At 41.1% G+C, this 19,538-nt stretch overlaps 1 long non-coding RNA gene across 3 annotated transcripts in view; it reads left to right on the top strand.

Moving 5' to 3' along the window:
- Positions 1-218: 218 nt before the first annotated feature.
- LOC150056840 (uncharacterized) overlaps positions 219-19,538 on the top strand; it is a 121,446-nt gene continuing 102,126 nt past the window's right edge. For all 3 annotated transcript variants that reach the window (XR_016537095.1, XR_016537096.1, XR_016537094.1), the window contains exons 1-4: positions 219-269; positions 8,175-8,250; positions 8,421-8,466; positions 8,552-8,624. This is a non-coding gene — a long non-coding RNA (uncharacterized LOC150056840). The remainder of the gene's footprint in view (positions 270-8,174; positions 8,251-8,420; positions 8,467-8,551; positions 8,625-19,538) is intronic.

Here is a 19,538-nt window from a genome sequence, read left to right as displayed (position 1 = left end):
AGCTGATGAGAATTAATTGGTTACCTTTTCAGACTGTGCAATCCTTGAAAGGTAGGGGGGTAGTTCTTGACTAACTGATAGGATTCTTTTTAAGAAAACCTGAAGTAATGAAGGTATGTAAGAATAAATACTTGTCCAGTGTTGATTCTTCTCTCAAGTGGTTCAAATTACATGGAGTCTACTTTAGCAGAAAGAGCCTGCTTGTAAGCCAGTCCCTTCATTTGTGAGCTGCTAGATGTGGAAGCAGACGTGGAAGAAAGTAAGCCAGGGTAAGTAAGAAGGGTACTAGACTTAAAATAGAGACCATAACAGCAGGAAATTTGTGATGAATCAGAAATGGTCCATTCAAGCCCTTAGAGCTTAGTCTTATGTAAGGGTTGGCTGCTGATCTTTATTCAGCAAACACATGGATTTGGGCTTTGAACAAAGCCTTGTGCAATGTGATGTGGCTGAGCAAAAGAAGATCACTTATGAATATGCTATCAGCGAAATGAGTGTAGTTGTGGTATTTTATCTGCTAGCATTTATTGAAGCTCTGTCCCTTCAACTGCTTTCTGAATGCCTCTTGTCAGTTTCTGTGCTAGAGTTTTTTTGTTGTTTGTTTGTTTGTTTGTTTGTTTTTTTCCAGACCTGGGATTGAACTCAAGGCTTGTGAACTGACCCTGAGCTTCTTTTTGCTAAGCCCAGCACTTATCACTTGAGCCACAGTACTACTTCCAGCTTTTTGGGTGGTTAATTGGAGAGAACAGGCTTTCCTGCCCAGGCTGACTTCAAACTATGATCCTCAGTTCTCAGCCTCCTGGATAGTTAGGATTATAAGCATGAGCCACCAGCTCCTGGCATAGGTGTCTTTATTTTTTCATGTGTCTTTTCAGAAGACCTTGCAACATAGCTCTTATTCATCCCAGTTTATGGATGGAAATGAACACTCAGTGGGGCAAGTACCTCTGAAGTCGTGGATGGGAGATTTCCACCCGTCCTCCTCTTAGTGAGTTTATGGTAGAGCATATGCTTCCAGAAGAATCTACAGTCAAGGTAAATATGGTGGGTGCCTAAGATGTCATCCTGACAGAATGTTGCAGGGATTAGAGGAGGGAGGCATTTCCCTTAGGGGATTTTAGAGAAAACCCTTTTGAGGGGGCTCATTTGGCCTGAATTTGCCTGTGTGGAATCAATTGGTGCTGGTTGAAATGTTCCTGAAAAAATGAATGTGAGCAAAGCCACATAAGAGAAGACTGTGGTTGTAACATGAGGGGGACGAGAGGGTTTAGATTGACTAGAATTATGAGGGGAACCTGAGGCACAGCTTGAACAGCACCTTCAGCCGCCTGTGACTTGCCTTCTGTCGCATGCTGCTGGCTTGCTCCCTAGCACATTGCTCCCATTCCTGGGGAGAAGCTGGCTAAATCTGATCCTGCTTCATCCCATGCAAGAAATTCCTCAGTGTTTCCCTTTCCCCACCGGGGTGGAGTAGCCCTATTCGAATGATCTCCAATCTGCAACTTTTGCAGGACTAAAAAATGAATGGTACTGAAAATTTTGTGATCAGTGGAAAATTCCACATTATGAAATGACCTTTCAAGAATAAAGTTAGCAAAAACGTTGAGTAAGGAATTACCTTCAGCCTATGTGCATAAGGCCTGTATACGTGTGTGTGTGTGTGTGTGTGTGTGTGTGTGTGGTGTGTGTAGGTGTATAGATAAGTAGATAGGTTGTTTTTAGATTTGGGTCTACTCTTCAAGATAATCTCATGACAATATATATATCAAATATCTCCAAATCTGAAAACCACAGTCTTGTAACTCTTCTAATCTCTTTTGGATTCAAGAAACTCAAGTTGTAGGATAAATAACTAAAACTTAGCATTTTTAGGGTGTTACTCCTATCTACTGCTCATTATACCCCTTGATACTTTGCTCTTTACAGTGCTACAATACTCAACTCCCAATTTGTCTTCCTTCCCCTGGCCCCGAGCATCAAATCTAAAGATTTTCTTCTTCTTTTCTCATCTTTCTGGAAGAGTTTACCATATTCTTTAGTTTCAGCTCTAAACTTGCTTTCCCGGAAGAGTTTCCTATCTTCCATACCCTACCGGCAGGCCTTTTATATATGCAATATAGTATGTGTGCAATCACTAATTATTTTCTTATCCTGATATAGTATTTAGATGCTTCCCCCTCCTCTTCCTTTTCTTTTTTTTTTTTTAATCTTTTTACAATACAGAATCAGTAGGCTGGCCTTGAACTCCTTCTCTTCAGCCCTCTGAATATGGATTATGGGTTCTTGGCACTTTTTTTTCCCCTTATCTTCTTCAGGATAAATACTGTGGCTTCATTCACTTTTCTGTGGTAAGAGGCCACAGAATTTCTACCAAATGAGTGATTATATGCCTGCATAAAAAAAATTTATTAGAACTGCACTGGGCAAGGAGTGTTGAAGTAGATCTTTGGAGATTTGGCTGCAAGTTCATCAGGCCCTGAACCAGTGGACATTTTTGAACAAGAGAAATTAGTTTTGTGTTAATATCTAAAGTTTTTTTTTCAAGGATCTGTGTTAGGCAGCTTAGGAAACTATTATAAGAACATGAGAGAAGATACTGAGGACCTAAACTGGGGTTCTGTAGTATCAGAAAATATATTTTATTTTGCCCTTTAGCCAATAAAAATGTACTAGAGAATGGGTAAAGTTTTCATTTATCAGCATTTTTCCCCTTTGTAATCTTGGTGTTTAACCTAGACATTCCTAGGTGCTCCATTTCTTCTGGTCTTCCATACAGTACTATGACCTCCACGGGTGTTCATTGTTCTTGCTTTGGTATCCTGGTTTTGACTGATCCACTGATCCATGCCCCTCGATGACAGATCTCACCTGCAGAGAGCTCTGAATCCTTAATGCCTTGAATAGGCATGTTGAAAACGCTCTTCCAGTTTTGTCCAGCTTGATTGAATAGCGGGGCTGTCATTATTCCATGTCTTTTTGTCCTCTTCATTTGAACAAGCCCAATCTCTCTCCCTCTCCCTCTCCCTCTCTCTCTCTCCCTCTCCCTCTCCCTTTCCCTTTCTCTCCCACTCCCTCTCCCTCTCCCTCTCCCTCTCTGTCAGTGGTAGGGCTTGAACTCTGGCCGGGGCTCTGTTCCTGAGCTCTTTTGCTCAAGGCTCTACCACTTTGAGCCACAGCACCACTTCCAATTTTCTGGTTGTTAATTGGACATGTCTCATGGACATACCTGCTTGGGCTGGCTATAAACTGTGATCCTCAGATCTCCATCTCCTCAGTAGCTAGGATTATAGGTGAGAGCCACCAGACACTAACTAGCTAGATGTTCGTGTTTTTGTTTTGTTTTGCTTTGTTTTTTGTGGGTCACGGTGCTTGAACTCAGCCTGGGCATTGTCCCTGAGCTCTTCAGCTCTAGGTTACCAACCCTACCCTTGAGACAAGCCCCACTTCCTGTTTTCTAGAGGTTAACTGAAGATAAGAGTTTCAGCTCCTTTTGTGTGGCTTTGAACCTTGATCCTCTGATCTCAGCCTCCTGAGTAGCTAAGATTATAGCCCTAGATGCTCATGTTTTGATGGTGCCATTTCTTCAGCTTGAGTAGGCCAGTTTGTGTCATCAAATAATATTGTATGTTCTTTCTAGATCTTAGTTGACTTTAACTCCTTGTCTTCTCACAATTGTTTCTGACCACCTGTGAATACCATTTTCCTTTAGCAGCCAAGAGTCAGTTATTAAATTGCTCCAAACATGTTTATTGGCTGGCTGTAGGAGAAGAAAAGTTGTTGGCTTTTCAAATGAATCTTGGCATAGGTCCCTGGGGTGTTAGGGAGGGGCTGCGGGGGGGGGGAACAGCTGTGTTTCTGCTCTCTATAAGCCTCACTGACTCAGAATTGGGGGGGGGGGGATCCAAAAAGGGAAGTAGAATTTTTTCATTTATCTGTCCTTAGGAGGACAAGGTGAGGCACACAGAAAGGGAGGGACAAACGCTGAACAAATGCAGCAGTGGTGCCCACAAGACACTTGTTGAAAATCAACTATGCAACTTGTAGGTGGGGTCAGGAGGGTGAAAATGTCAGAACAAGGAAAAGGCATTATCTGCCTTATGTAGCTGCAGCCTCTGTACATTACCTTTATAGTAACAATTAAAAACAGATTAAAAAACGGGAAGTAGTAAGAGTCTGAGTTTTTATAAAATTGCCTGATAGCTCAGGTAAGTAGTCAAAACCTTAGAGGTATGGCCCCTAAAGAGGGCGTGAAAGGGTTATGACCAAGGCTATGTCAAATTCTGGTGGAGATTAGCCTGGCTCAATGCTTTACTTGTTATCTATGCAATTTTATCCTTAAATCTATAGCCTTTCTAGGTGAATTCACAGACTGACTCTAGAATCCTATGCTAAAATGCCTATCAAAGGCAGGAATTTCCATACAAACAAACACATCTGAATTTTTTTTATCTTACAATCCTGGAATTGCTGGGAATCTTAGAAGTAATTTCCTGGGACTTGCAAAAATTTGAGTCAACCTCAGATACCCAAAGGACAGGCAATGACATCAAGATTAAGTTTAATTCAAAGGAGCCACTAAGTCGGGCTTTCTTAGAGGCATTCTGCCCCCCAGCAGTGCTATTCTTCAATCAGATAGGGAGAAAAAGGGAAGATGTAGGGGGCTGTGGACAGAAAATGAAGAGTGATCCCATTGTGTTTGGAAAGCCAGAACGTGAAGAAGAGAAATTTCAAGGATATTCAAACAAAAGGTGTTCATTTACTTCCTAAACATGCTAGCCATGCCAGGTGCCTGTCCTGATTCTGCCCACAGACCTGCCCTCAAGGGGCTCTTAATCCATGAAACCTGTACCTTACCATAGGCAGCTACAAATCAGATGCTATGACAGGCACTGGTGGCTTATGCCTGTAATCCTAGCTACTTAGGATGCTGAGATTTGAGTATCTGTGGGCAGGAAAGGCTGTGAGACTCTTAGCTCCCAACAAACTACTCTGCTACAAGTGGCACTGTTTGTTAACTTTGAGCAAAAGCAGTTTAGGGATAGATCTCAGGCCCTGAGTTCAAGCCCCACAACTTCAAGATAAATACATACATGCATACATGCATACATGCATACATGCATGCATACATACATACATACATACATACATACAGAAATTAAGTACAACTAAAGTAATTAAATACACCTAAGAATATGCTAAAGTACTCCTGTCACAGACATTCTTCATCTATAAAGATCCACAGCTTTATGAAGCACTGATTGTGTGTGTGTGTGTGTGTGTGTGTGTGTGAGAGAGAGAGAGAGAGAGAGAGAGAGAGAGAGAGAGAGAGAGAGAGAGAGAGAGAGAGAGAGAGAAAGAGAGAGAGAGAGAGATAGTGTGCTGGGGCTTGAACTAAGGACCTGGGCACTGTAGCTGAACTTCTTTTGCTCAAGACTAGTACTCTACCACTTGAACTACAGCTTTACTTCTGCCTTTTTCTGTTTATATGGTACTGATGAATTGAACCCAGGGCTTCATGCATGCGAGGAAAACACTCTACCACAGCCATATTTCCAGCCTTCAACTTTCATTTTTTTTTCCTGCTAAGTACTAGGAAAATATTTTCTGGATACATTTTCTCCAGGAAATTTAAAATTAAAATTCAGAAGACTCAGAGTTCAAGCCCAACACTTAGATTATAGGAGTTATAGATTATAACTCAGAATTCTCTCCAAGTAATCTTTCAGTCTCTGGAGGTAAATAATGCCCTCCATTCTTTTCCTTACTCCAAGTCAGAAATGAGTCACCTGGCTTTGGCAGGGTAGCTGGTTGCTATGGGCAGGCCTGTGAGCTTGGACTCTTTTGCATGCAGAAGATAGCAATGTGACTTACAGAGTGAAAATTCAATTGCAGGTGTATTTGCAAATTGGATTTTGAGGGGGAAGTTTAAGCAAATCCTTTTGAAAGTGAATCCCTCCAAGGAAGGAATAATAAAGAAACATGAAGAAAGGTGACAATCAAAAACCCATTAACACATCTAGTTCTCAGAGAAGAGCCTGGCTGTCTAATGACATTCATGCTTTCATAGCTAGGCATTTAACCGTCATTTGGTGTCAGTTGCTTCCTTTATAAATGCCATGTGGCAAATCTGTTTCCTATATATCACAGGGAGAGAGGGAGAGAAGGAGAGAGAGAGAGGAAGGGAGAGAGAGATCAAGAACTTAATCCTGATCATTCTTAGGGATCTTAGGTGTTTGAAGTGAGTTGAGTTGATAGCTCAAAGTATGTGGTCAAGACTAAAGCAACCAGCTCTTTAAAAGCTGGAGTTATAGCCAGGTGCGGTGGCTCACACCTGTAAATCTCAGGAGGATGAGATCTGGGTATGTGGGTTAAAAGCCAGTCCAGGCACTAAAGTCCGGTGAGACTCAACTCCAATTAACCACTAGAAAACTGGAAGTGGCACTGTGACTCAAGGGGTGGTATCCTTGAGCTAAAGAGCTCAGGGACAGTGCCCAGGTTCAGAGTACAAGCCCCACAACTGACAAAAAGAAAGAAAGAAAGAAAGAAAGAAAGAAAGAAAGAAAGAAAGAAAGAAAGAAAGAAAGAAAGAAAGAAAGAAACTAAGAAGAAGCTGGAGTTATGTTTCTAACATAAAGGAAGAAAATTTCTCACCAGATGCTTGGCTGATATTCATGGCTGATATTCATCTTTGCCTCTCTGATGTTTGACTCTGCCTCCCCCAATACCCTACCCTTTGGCTTTCACTATTGAATTTTGTTCTCAACTCTGTTTACTGCCACCACCCTCCTCTGGATACCCGAGAGAAGGGAGCAGTAAAAAGGGGTCAGAGCAAATAAGATTATGAAAGTATGATGTATGTGTTGGTTCTGGGGGCTTGAACTCAGAGCCTTGGACTCTTGCTTGTTTTTTTCCTGCCCAAGGCTTTATTGTTTGAGCCACGCCTCTGCTTCTAGCTTTTTGCTGGATAATTGGAGAGAAGAGACTCAAGGACTTTCCTAGTTTCAGTTCAGAAGGTCTCAGATCTCAGCCTCCTGAATATCTAGGATTACTCTTCAGCTTTAGAGTTACTCTTGGTTATGGAGAGACACCAGTGAATGCTGGCTTCATATCTGAGTGCTTTTCCCCCCACCTCCCATGGTAAAAAAAAAAACATAGTTCAAATTGGGAAAATGTGTATTAAAGTTATCTAATTTGGAAAATTATATAAATTATTGTAATTTTTGTAAACAGAAAGTCTTCAATAAGTAAAGTAACTCCATATGGAGTGTGATTCTTTTAGTGTAGGCATTTTTTCTATTTTATATTCAGACTTCATACATTTATATGTGAATACAGCTTATTGGAATTATAAAAAACAAATTGGGAAAATGTGAAATTGCTGGGTTTTATTTTATGGATTGATTGGTTGATTTTTGCAACATGGTCTTGCTAGTCAGATCAATCTGACCTTGAACTTACCATCCTCCTATCGTTGTTTCCTAAGTGCTGGTATCCCTAACTTTTAATACACCAGTGCTTTATAATATTATAATGTGTATGAATGTATTTATAAAGGGAGATTGGTATTTTATTTGACCTCTGTTGGATTCTAAGAAGCATAGTAACTGAGCCTGTTAAAAATAAATGCCATGTTGAAATATATTTTCTGGAAAGGACAACTTGCTGTTTGCAGAACTTATACAGACTTGGAGGTTCCTGACTGGAGAGTACACATAGATCCCTCTTATGTAAATACCTACATTCTACATTTACCTGAGCGATTTAAACAGCTCTTAACATCACATGACAAGGTGAACATTTGTTAATCAGGGAAATTACAACCTATTCATACTTATTGTTTGATTATTTCTTTGCTGACCTCTGAGGTCCCATTGTCGATAGAATTAGTTATAGTAACTTATATTTATTTTAGCAACCAGCTATTATGAATGCAAACTTTTCTTATCGCTAGATGATTGATAGGCACATTAAGAAGTTGTTCAACAGGTTGCTTAGTTTGAAGAAATGCTTAAATCCCAATAGGTTTACCTTTTTTTTTTTTTATCAGCACAGAATGAGAATTAGCCCAGATAAGCCCATGGCAACAAAATTTTTATTTTCAAGGAGGAATGTTGTCATTTCTTTCCATTTGATTCTGCTTAACACAGTAGATTTTTATCACTTTTCTTTTATAGATGAAGTGCATTTTGGTAGCTTGAAGAATGTTGGCCCAGAAGGTGAATTGAGAGGAATAGAAACAAGATGCTGAAGGTGAGAAGTAGCTGTGATCTGATTCACCTGGAATTTTATTTTTGTTTTTCTTCTGTCTTGTTTTGCTTTTGCATCAGGCCTCCATTTTGAAAGGCTCTCAGGCACAAAGCGCCTGGCCCACAAATATCTAACTTTTTTTTATTCTGATGGTATATTGTTTTTGTTTTTAGTGACAATATTAGCACAATGTAGAAATGGCTGGTGGCTCTCTAGCAGGTGAGTGACAGGCTGAAAAGTCTCCTTTTTCATGTAGTTGTTGGTCGGCAGCTTCTCAATCAGATCATCTGTTCTCTTTTTTTAGGTCTGAGACTGGGACTCAAATTCACCACCTGACACTTTGGCTTATTGTCCAGTGCTTCAATGTTTTTCTTAGGGTTGGTTATTATTTTTTCTTTCTTCCCTTTTTGAAAAAAATGCATATATAATTTTTATAATATCTCTTCCTGGGCACACAGTCATAGAAAGATGTCTTAATCTTAGAAAATAAAAATACAAATGATTATAAATTTTCTTCTCAAAAGGAAGCCAAATACTGGGGCTAGAATACTTTGTTGCATAATGCCTCAACTTCCACAAGGTGTCTGTTGATGTATTTTTATGGATCTCTTCATTTCTGAGAGCTGTGTGTGTGTGTGTGTGTACGGGTACTAGGACTTGAATTCAGAGCTTTTCTTTGGTTTTCTCTGCTCCAAGCTAGTACTCTGTACTCAATCACTTGAGCCAGTGCTCTGTTTCTAGCTTTTGTGTAGTTATTTAGAAATAAGTTTCTTGGCTTTTCTGTCTGTGGACAGAATCGTCATATCTCAGCCTCCAGAGTAGCCAGGATTACAGGTATGAGTCACCAGTGCCTGGCCTAGAATGAGTCATTATAAATAGAATTGTTCCATTTTACACATGTTTTATGAGGACAAAGGCCAAGAAACACAGTTCACGGTAGGGAAGTTTTGAAATACTAAATGATCATGAGGCCAAGCGCTGGCCTCAAGTCACAGCACTTGACTCCTGGCCTAGAATCTTCTGAGCTCTGCCATGCATGTTTTGGGCCCTTCATCTGTACAATATTCATGGAGGAAATAAATAGAGGCAAAATGGCAGTGTCTAATTATTAATCAAGTTACAGGCTCTTACCTCTCCCCTTCCTCCACATGTTTCCTTGGTGACGGTTCTTTGTCAATTTTTTGAACTACATGAATATTAAACTCTGACTTTGAATCAGGCAGAATGCGAAGTATCTGAAGGGTAATATTTATATCTTCCATGTGACATCTGCATCACATGGATCAACGTTTAAAATGTTCTGAAGAACACGGAAAAATCAGGAAGCAGAGTTCAAAAATAAAGAAACTTGTTAGACTAGTTTCTGTTTCAAACTCAGTGAATTATACCCTCCTTGTTTTAAAGCATTAGAAGAGCAATGATTAAATATCATATTCCTTCCAGCCTCTAGTTCCCGTTGGAAAGTCTGGATGAAAGCATTGTGTTTATTAAACTCCTCTTCCCACACGTCTTCCCTTCAAGATGTTGTTTTTCCCACTACTGCTGCTGTTTTATTATATGACAGTTATTGAAAGGTTAGAAGTGGTTGACATTCCCAAGCTTTTATTTGTGCATAAATCAATTTAAAAACAAAGCAAAACAACAACCTAAGAAGCATGTGGACTCTTCACAGTGGGTACCTGTCAGGTGACCTGGGTTTGATTCCTGACTGACATATAACTTTGGATAAGTCAACCAGTCACATGTGTCTCCAACTCCTGGTTGTGGGATTGGGTTTAGTAATCTCTTCCACCTACTTCACAGGATGGCACTTTTGTTTTTTTCTTTATAAGGATTAATTAGTAAATGTTTGCAGACCACTCAGAGTTCCTTTGATAAAATACAAAGCATTATGATTTATGACGATAATAATAGTGTCTTGGGCTTGTATGTTTCCTTTCATCCAAAGATCCACACACATTTTACCCCTGGGGATTGTAATTTTACAGAGGATGGCTGTGTGAAGGTTGACTCTATTTGAAGGCACATGGTAACACACAGTCTGAGTATTCACTGGAGTCATTAAGGCAAATGCTGAGTTTCTTGTAGCATTTGCATAAACTTGAAGAGAGAACAATGCTCAAAAGAGCAAGGAGAAGCTGAGCTGGGTTCTTCTTTAACCCCTCATCACTGGCAATAAACAGGTCAAACTTTTGTTGTTGTTTTTAGTCAGTTGTAGGCTTAAACTTAGGACCCTAGCGCTGTCCCTGAACCTCTTTGTGTTCAAGGTTAGTGCTCTACAACTTGAGCCATAGCACCACTTCGGGGTTTTGAGTAATTAATTGGAGATAAGAATCTCCTGGGGACTTTTCTGCCTGGGCTGGCTTTGAACTTTAATCCTCAGATCTCAGCCTCACCTGAGTAGGATTACAGGCACCTGTGCCCAGCTTTTTTACAATTTTTCAACAAAACCACAAAACAGTGTATAGCGATTTAGAATTAGCACTATCTTACATTTTCATCCGGCAAGCAAGCCCTAGAAGATGTAGAATTCAGCATGTCAGTGTTTTCCAAACCCTTAAATTGATTAACTGAGAATTATTTAAAGCTTAGAATATTTAAACAAGTGTGAGTTACTTGAAAAAGACTTTCAGGTAATAGGTTCATTCACATCCTACTCTTGTGATATCTCTGTGGCTGTCTGAGTAGAGCAGCTTTGAGTTACTTCCCAAAGAAGAATTCAATGCCTGCCACAAGTGCATATCTTGCCATTAAGAAGAAAAGGGGAGTGTGAGGTCCCTGCCCTCGAGTGGTTCATAAAGTATTTGAGAAGATGAGAAACAGTGGAACATGGGGGAGAGGATCTGATTAAAGGCCAGGTTGTGAACAGATCACAGGACACTGGAAGAAGGAATGATTGTCATGGGCCAGTCCAGTTCAGAAGAGCTTCCTCAAATAAGTGAATCTAAGCCCAGGGCTGTGGCTCACGTTTGTAATTCTGTCATGGGGCTTGAACTCTGGGCCCGGGCTCTGTCCTGAGCTCAGTTAGCTCAAGGCTACCTCAAGGCTAGCTCTACCACCTGACCCACAGTACTACTTCTGGTTTTCTAGCAGTTGTTAATTGAAGATAAGAGTCTCAGGGACTTTTTGTGCCCTGGCTGGCTTTGAACCTCAATCCTCAAACCTCAGTCTTTTGAGTAGTTAGGATTACAGGTGTAAGCCAACAGGTCTGGCCAATGCCTGTAATCCTAGCTACTCACAAGGCTGATCTGATATTTGAGGATCAGAGTTCAAAGCCAGCCAAGGCAACAAATCTGAAAGACTCTTGTCTCCAATTAACTGCCCAAAAGCCACAAGTGGAAGTATGACTCTAGTTGGTAGAGCACTAACTAGATTAAAATTTTAAGCCAGCACTGGATGCTAGTGGCTCACACTTGTAGTCCTAGCTACCCAGGAGGCTGAGATCTGAGGAGAATCATGGTTTGAAGCATCCTAGGCAGGACAGTCCCTAAGACTCTTACCTCCACTTAACTTCCAGAAAACTGGAAGTGGAGCTATGGCTCAAAGAGTAGAAGCTTCAATGCTAAGCAAAATAAAGCTTAAGGATAGTTCAAGCCTCATGACTAACTTAAAAACAAATCTAAGCAAGAGCATGTGGCTAGGCAAGGGCTGGTGGCTCATTCCTGTGACTCTAGTGACTCCGGAGGTTGAGATCTGAAGGCTGTGAATCAAAGCCAGCCCTGGAAGAAAGTCCTCGTAAGACTCTTATCTCCACTTGACACCTCAAAACCCAGAAGTGCAGCTGAGTCGTGGCTCAAGGTGGTAGAGCACTAGTCTTGAGCAAAAAAACTCAGAGATAGAGCCCAGGCCCTGAGTTCAAGCCTTCCATTTCCTCCTCACCAAAAAAGAAGGAAAAGAACGTGTGGCTTAAGATCAAACCTCAATACCAGTATACATACACACACCAAAAAAGGAAATCTAAAGGACTGGGTTTTCTACAGAACTGCAGGAGACAGCGTACCTTTGTTGGGACAGGGGAGGGAGTGATCCTTCTCAGGTAACGGGGATTTGTTGTCTAGGCTAGGAGAGAAGAGCAGGGAAGAGCTCACATAATATGAGACTTTCTTAGGTAGGCAAAGGAATTTGAAATGTATTTAATTCACTGAAATATTATTATTAAGCCCGAGGAAGGCCATATTTGGAATCATCTTTGGCAATAGTATACAGGAGTTAGTGAGGCTGGAAAGCAATAGGTAGCCAGGAGGCTGGCTAGAGTCAGATATAGTATCTAGATAGCTTGTGGTGGGCTTGGAGAGCACAGGAAAAATAGATAACTTACTACATGGTAGAAGGTATCTCATTTTTATGGTGACCCAAGTAATGCTAATACTAACTCCTAAAAGAACCTCAGTTTCCTAATGTGGACTCTGGCTCAAAATTACAGAAATTCGGTGTTGGGAGTTTGGCCTAGAGGTAGAGTGCTGGCCTAGCGTATATGAAGACCCAGGTTTGATTCCTTGGTACCAGATGCATAGAAAAAGCTGAAAGTGGTACTATGGCTCAAGTGGTAAAGCCCTGCCCTTGAGAAAGCCCAAAGACAGTGCTCAGGCCCTGAGTTCAAGCCCCAGGACTGGCAAAAGTTTTACAAAAACTGTGTAAGTCTGAGCCTAGAGCAAATCCTAAACTAATCTAGGTTTGACTCATGGTAGAGCATGATATGGTTCATACCTATAATCTTAGCCTTCCAGAAGCTGAGGCAGGAGGGTATGTTCCAGGCCAGCTTGAGCTACATAACAAGCTCCTATTAAAATCAATCAATCAATCCTATACTATCTATCCATCCACCATCTATCCATCATCTATCTATCTATCTATCTATCTATCTATCTATCTATCTATCTATCTATCTATCTATCCATTTACCATCTATGTGTCTATCAATCAATCTATATCCATCTATCTACCTATCATCTGTCTGTCTGTCTGTCTGTCTGTCTGTCTGTCTGTCTATCTATCACAAGGTCTTTCTGTGCAGCCCAGTGTGGTCAGAAACCTGTCATCTCTGTCATCTCCCTGCCTTAGCCTCCCAAAGACTGACATTACAGACATACATCTCTATGCCCTAGTAGATTTGGGATTAATAGTAGAAATGGGGCAATTTTGATCAAAGAATAGCCATCCTGTCTAGCTAGGCTAATATTGATCACCAAAGTTAAATCTGGTCACTTCCCCCATTCTATCTGTAACACAAGTCACAGAGACAATCTTTCTACTCATCACTGAGTTTATAGAACTCAGTCTAAAGAACATGTCTGCACACTGGTGTGACATAGAAACAAGTTGGAAAACACCGGCTTGGAACCTTCCTTCATCAGCACTGTAAACTCTAGGCTGGGAAGGACCTGGCCTCATCTGCCCTGGGAGGGAGGATGTTCCAATTGGAAATGGAGACCTGCAGGTTGTGATGGGGACTATGAAAAATCAAGAAGTAAAAGAAGCAGACAGAGGATGTTGCTTGGAGCATGCCAAATGAGGCCTAGCAGCTTGGGAATCAAAACTGGGAAGGTTTAGGTCTCAGGCAAGTGAGTGACAGAGAGAACCTCACAGACCATACCTGTTGTACCTGAGCTGGAACCTCTTCTGTCTCACCTAATTGGACCCTGCCAGCTCTTGATGTGAGGTAGAAAGAAGTAAAGAAGTGTTGCTGTTTTCTGGTTAGAGACTTGCATTGTGGACTGGCATAAATTTGCTTGTTGTCCTGGAACTGCAGGACTATACATCTTTAGTTGGACTTGGGATGAAATTAGGAATAAACCTTTTTTTTGGGGGGGGGGTATTGGATCCATGCTCTTCCTTAGTTTCAAGGTTGATACTCTACCACTTGACCTATACTTCCACATCTGGCTTTTTGCTAGTTAATGGGAGTTAACAATCTTTCAGATTTTTCTACCTATGCTGGCTTTGAAACCACATCCTCAGATCTCAGCTTCCTGAGTACCACTAGTACCTAGTCCTGTAGTTGGGAACAATTCTGATGAAAAGGGGAGGGATTTGAAGAAATCCCTTACTGCTCATTTCTGAGACTCTGAAAACGCACAATAGAATTACAGTGGAGTTTAAAACCCAGGACACCTTAAATGTTGACTGTCTTTCAAAATCTGCACAGGATTAGCCATCGTTTCTAAAGCTTGCAATTTGACTTACGAATCTCCACACTGATTGCATTTGGATATATTTGGCAGCCAAAGTAGAGCAGGAAATCATTATTGGATAAAAAGGGCCACACAGGAGGAAGTTTTTATTGGCAAATACCAAATTACATATTCACAGAATCCTACCATCACAGTGCTGGACGGAGGCTAACTCCCGTACTGCACAAAGGACATTGCTCAAAGGTTAGTCTAAAGAGGTAACAGTCCCTTCTGTTTTAATGATCGGCCCTCCTTCCAACTCTCAAAAATGGATTCTAACCTCCAACACTGATATCTTATTAATTTTAGCCTATTAGGGAGGTGTTAGCTCCTCCATGAACACATTAAACAGTTATTTCTGTCCCAAATCCTTCATATTCTAGAAGGCTATAATTACATTTGCCTCAATTTTCTCAGCTTTAGATAGAATAATGTATATGTGCATTTGCGACTTTTGTTGACTGCTTGGGATATGCAAGGCACTGAGAATATCTCATAAATGATTATTTAGTGCCAACAAAAGACTGTGAGTCAAGCATTTTTAGTCCCTTAGGAAGAAGGAAATTGACACTTGAGCTTCAGAGGTTAACAATAGCTCTCCAATAGTACTTGGTAAAATAGGAGAGCCAGGGATGAAAAATATGAGCACATGAACTGATTTTTTTTCCCAGCCTTTGAGCCAGCTTCCTCCCCAACTTTCCTTTCCTTCTGTTGGTAATTCAAGGCCTAGCTGTGCCTGCTTCTGTCCTCCACACCTGGACCAGTTTAGGTCTCACACTGTTGTTCTTTTTAGAAGGCACGTTGAATGATATTACACCCATGTTACTTACATGCTTGGAGATAGTAATATATGACACAGCTTTTCCCCTACTTTCTACCTAAAATTTAGAACCAGAGTTTTTTCACCTAAACACTGTTCTCTGAAGATGGTTATTTGATTATGGTACCAGTGAAAAGTCAAATTAAGAAACAGACTTTCCCTTTCTCATTCCTTTCCATTTCTTTTTCATCTTGTCCTCTTCTCTTCCTCCTCCTATTTCCCTCTCTCCCTCTCTCCCTCCTTCTTTCCTTCCATCCCCCATCTTCCTCCTCCTCCTCCTCTTTTTTTTTTTAAAGACATATGGCCATAATCTGTTGCCAAGTCTAGAATCCAACTAATAAAGTCTAGCTTTAGCAGCTAAGGAGCTGGGATTGCCCAAATGGGTAGTTCCAGTTAATTGTTTTTTCACTTTTTATAAATTGTTATTATAAAGGTGATGTACAAAGACATTGCAGTTTCATAAGTCAGGTAATGAGTACATTTCAGCTCACTGTTTAAAAAATGATTATGGGCTGGGAATGTGGCTTAAAGGTAGAATGCTTGCCTAGCACACATGAAGCCCTGAGTTCAATTCCTCAGTACCACATAAACAGGAAAAGCCAAGTATGGCACTATAGCTCAAGTGGTAGAGTGCTAGTCTTGAGCAAAAGAAGCTCAGGGACAGTGCCCAAGCCCTGAGTTCAAGACCCAGAACTTCGGAAAAAAAATGATTATATGGCTGGGTGCCAGTAACTCAGGTCTATGATCCTAGATGCCCAGGAGGCTGAGATCTGAGGATCACAGTTCAAAGCCAGCCTGGCAGAAAAGTCTGAGATTCTTTATCTCCCATTAAGCATCAAAAAAGCTGAGAATAGAGCTATGGCTTAAGTGGTAGTACACTAGCTCAGCACAAATGCTCAGGGACATTACCAGGCATTGAGTTCAAGCCACAGGACTGGTGTGCAACACAGGCACACACACACTGTCAGAGAAAAAGCGGTAGTTAAGGATACAGGTTGTAGGACTCTGTTAGAGACTGTTTAAAATGAATAGAGCAGGGTTTTGAACACTGTTCTTTGTACCATGCCCTACCTAACATGATGCTCTACTCTTTTTTTTATTTTAAAAGATTTTTTATATCCTATTTCAAATGTCATGTTTAACAAACAAGTATTCAAGAAAGGGAATCTCTATATACAATCATTGGCACATACATTTTATTTTATTTTTTTTTTTTGCCAGTCCTGGGCTTGAGCTCAGGGCCTGAGCACTGTCCTTGGACTTTCTCAAGGCTAGAGCTCTACCACTTGAGCCTCAGCACCACTTCCGGCTTTTTTCTATGTATGTGGTACCGAGGAATCGAACCCAGGTCTTCATGCATGCGAGGCAAGCACTTTAACCACTAGGCCAAACTCCCGGCCGGCACATACATTTTAGAACATAATTAAAATTAAGCTGAGAGTTTGTATGTCATAGATACATATCAATCTATATAACATTATGTCTACAGAGTATATATGCCATCATAGATTTTTATGTCTATGTAGTTTTGATTCTATCTCTAAGACCGTGTCCATAACCTTGAGTACCCGAATATTGAGTTCTCGCTCTTGTACTGTTTGGATCTAATATCCACATATTAAGGATACCATGCGCCTTTTGTTCCTTTGGTCTTGACTTGTCTCCCTCAACATGATTTGCTCTCATCCACTTCCCAGCGAATGCCATTATTTTATCTTGTCTGTTGGCTATGTAGAATTCTATTGTATATATGTACCACATTTTTTGTTTTCATTCATCTGTAGTAGGGTATCTGGATTGTTTCCATCACTTGGCTATTGTGAATAGTGCAGAGATGAACATGGCTGAGCAGGTGTCATTATATCCTGGGTTATGAAATTCAGGGTAGATGCCCAGGAGTGGTATGGCTGTGTTGTAGGGAAAGTCTTTTTTTGGGGGGGTGGAGGGCAGGCCTTGGGATTGAACTCAGGGCCTGAGCACTGTCCTTGGGCCTTCTCAAGGGTAAAGCTCTGCTACTTAAGCCACTGCACCAGTTTTGGTTTTTTCTATGTATATGGTACAGAGGAATCAAACCTGGGTCTTTGTGCATTCTAGGCAAACACTCTACCAGTAGGGTCAAACTCCTGGCCCACTATTTTGTTTTTTAAATTGTATTTATGATGAGAAATCTCTCAATGTTCAAGAAATAAAGTGCCCACCACCTGACAAATGTAACTATAACTCCTCTGTATGTTACTCTGAGAATAAAATACAATAAAAATATATGTATGTGTGCATGCATGCATGCATGCATGCATGTATGTATGTATGTATGTATGCATTGTGTGTGTGTATGTGTGTGGCTGTTTCTCTTGAGACAGACTCATGATGTAGTCTTGCTGGCACTGAGTTCACAAATCCTCCTCCCTCAGCCTCCTGAGTGCTGAGGTTACAGGCATGTGCTACTATATCCAGCTTGTGTTGTAATCTTTGGTGCTGACTATCTTCCAGTGGAGTCGTCGGCACAGGGTCTCCATCCTAGGTCGTGGAATGTGGCAATGTAGGATGGGATGGTTTTCCATTTGGTTCTGTTGTGATCCCAAAGGGCAAACAGACTGAGAGCAGAATCTATTATTAAGAAAAATGCCTGGAGCATAGCCCCCAGACTGAGCCTATAGCTCCCTCCTAGGCTTTCCTCACTAGGCTCTCTCCAGCAGCATGCAGTTAGGGCCACTTCCTATGATACTGATAAGAACCTTTCCAAAGTCCCTCTTCCTCTTCTCTTCCAAGAACTGTCTGGCTGGTGTGGGAAACTAGATTACCTGGTCAGATGACTTACTTAGAACTAGGCTATAATTCAGGACTGAGGTTCCAGTTTCCCAAACTGATGGGATGGTGATAATTCTTCCCCCGACCTCTCCCAAGTATAGACGTGAAGCTCATAGCAGGATATGTTTTTAGAAACAAATAGCTTACAGAAACGATCCTAGTTGTTATATTCCAAAACGATAGGAATATATTTACTATATTCTCCGCAGAGCTTACTAAGCTAGATTTTCCAATAGGCTTCTCTGCAAGTCCTCAGATGAGGTTGGATTCCTGGAAGGTGATAGTGAGTCACCTTTTCTTTGATGGTGTTATCTGATTCTCCTGATCCACTTAATTTCTCAAGACTGAAGATACTGGTGTTTCAAGGATGGAGAGGACATTGTTTCTCTCATCCAGGTGTTTATAATCTAGCAAGGATGTGTCCACTGACTTACAAGGTTAGGGAGCCTTTTGTCTCCAACTGTCATTTGATATGTGAATTTTGCTGGTATTGGTATTGATGTTTATGTGGCTATGAAAAATGTTCATCCTTCATCTGTTGAATGTGGAGTCCAACCATGGTTGTGTGGACAGGGACAGGTCACATAATTTCACAGGTCACACCAAGCCTTTGGGCCAGGTGTTCTCAGCCTCTGCTGTGGCAACAATTCAAATCAGCAAAGTAGACTTGTGAAGTACAAGTATAAAGAACAATGTGAATAAATAGACAAGTGTAGAGCCAGGTACCAGTGCTCATGCCTGGAGTCCTAGCTACTCAAGGAGGCTGCCAGCCCAGGGAGAAAAGTCTATGAGACTCTTATCTTCAATGAACCTTCAGAAAGCCAGAAATGGAGCTATGGCTCAAAGTGCTAGAGTGCTTGCCTTGAGCAAAAGAGCTCAGGGACAGCACCCAGGCCCTGAGTTCAAGACCCAGGACCACCACCAACAACCGAAAGAACATGAACAAATATACACAAGCAACTAGGTCTTCCAAGTGAAAGAAAATAAGGGAATACTTGAAAAAGAGGTCTGGTTACTTTAGAAATGAGAATTTCCCCAAGAAGATGAGGCCAAAGGGCATTTGTAGTAGAAGGAATAGCTTGACCAAAGACAGGTATGCCTATTTTTACCCAAATAAAATAATATCCAAGCCAGGCACCAGTGGCTCATGCCTAGAATCCTAGCTACTAAGGCTAGGATCTAAGAATTGCAGATGAAAGCCAGCTTGGGCAGGAAAATCCATGACACTTTGATGTCTGATTGACTACCGGGAATCCAGGATTGGAGCTATGGCTCCAAGTGGTTCAATGCTAGCCTTGAGCACAAAAGTTCTGGGACAACACCAGGGATCTCAGTGCCAGGGATATGAGTGCAAGCCTCACTACCAACAAAATAAAAATGTCTGGTTTCATGTTGTGTCATCAGGGAATACAGCATTGTAATACATGTAGTCTGACCAGTTGGATGAAGCATTAAGGTTGCCATGGATATTTAGTTTGACATGGAGATGTTTA

This window comes from Megascapheus bottae, chromosome 11 (genome assembly GCF_031878675.1).
Source record: "Megascapheus bottae isolate mThoBot1 chromosome 11, mThoBot2.hap1, whole genome shotgun sequence".
NCBI lineage: Eukaryota > Metazoa > Chordata > Mammalia > Rodentia > Geomyidae > Megascapheus > Megascapheus bottae.
This window is presented reverse-complemented; position numbering and strand designations above follow the sequence as displayed.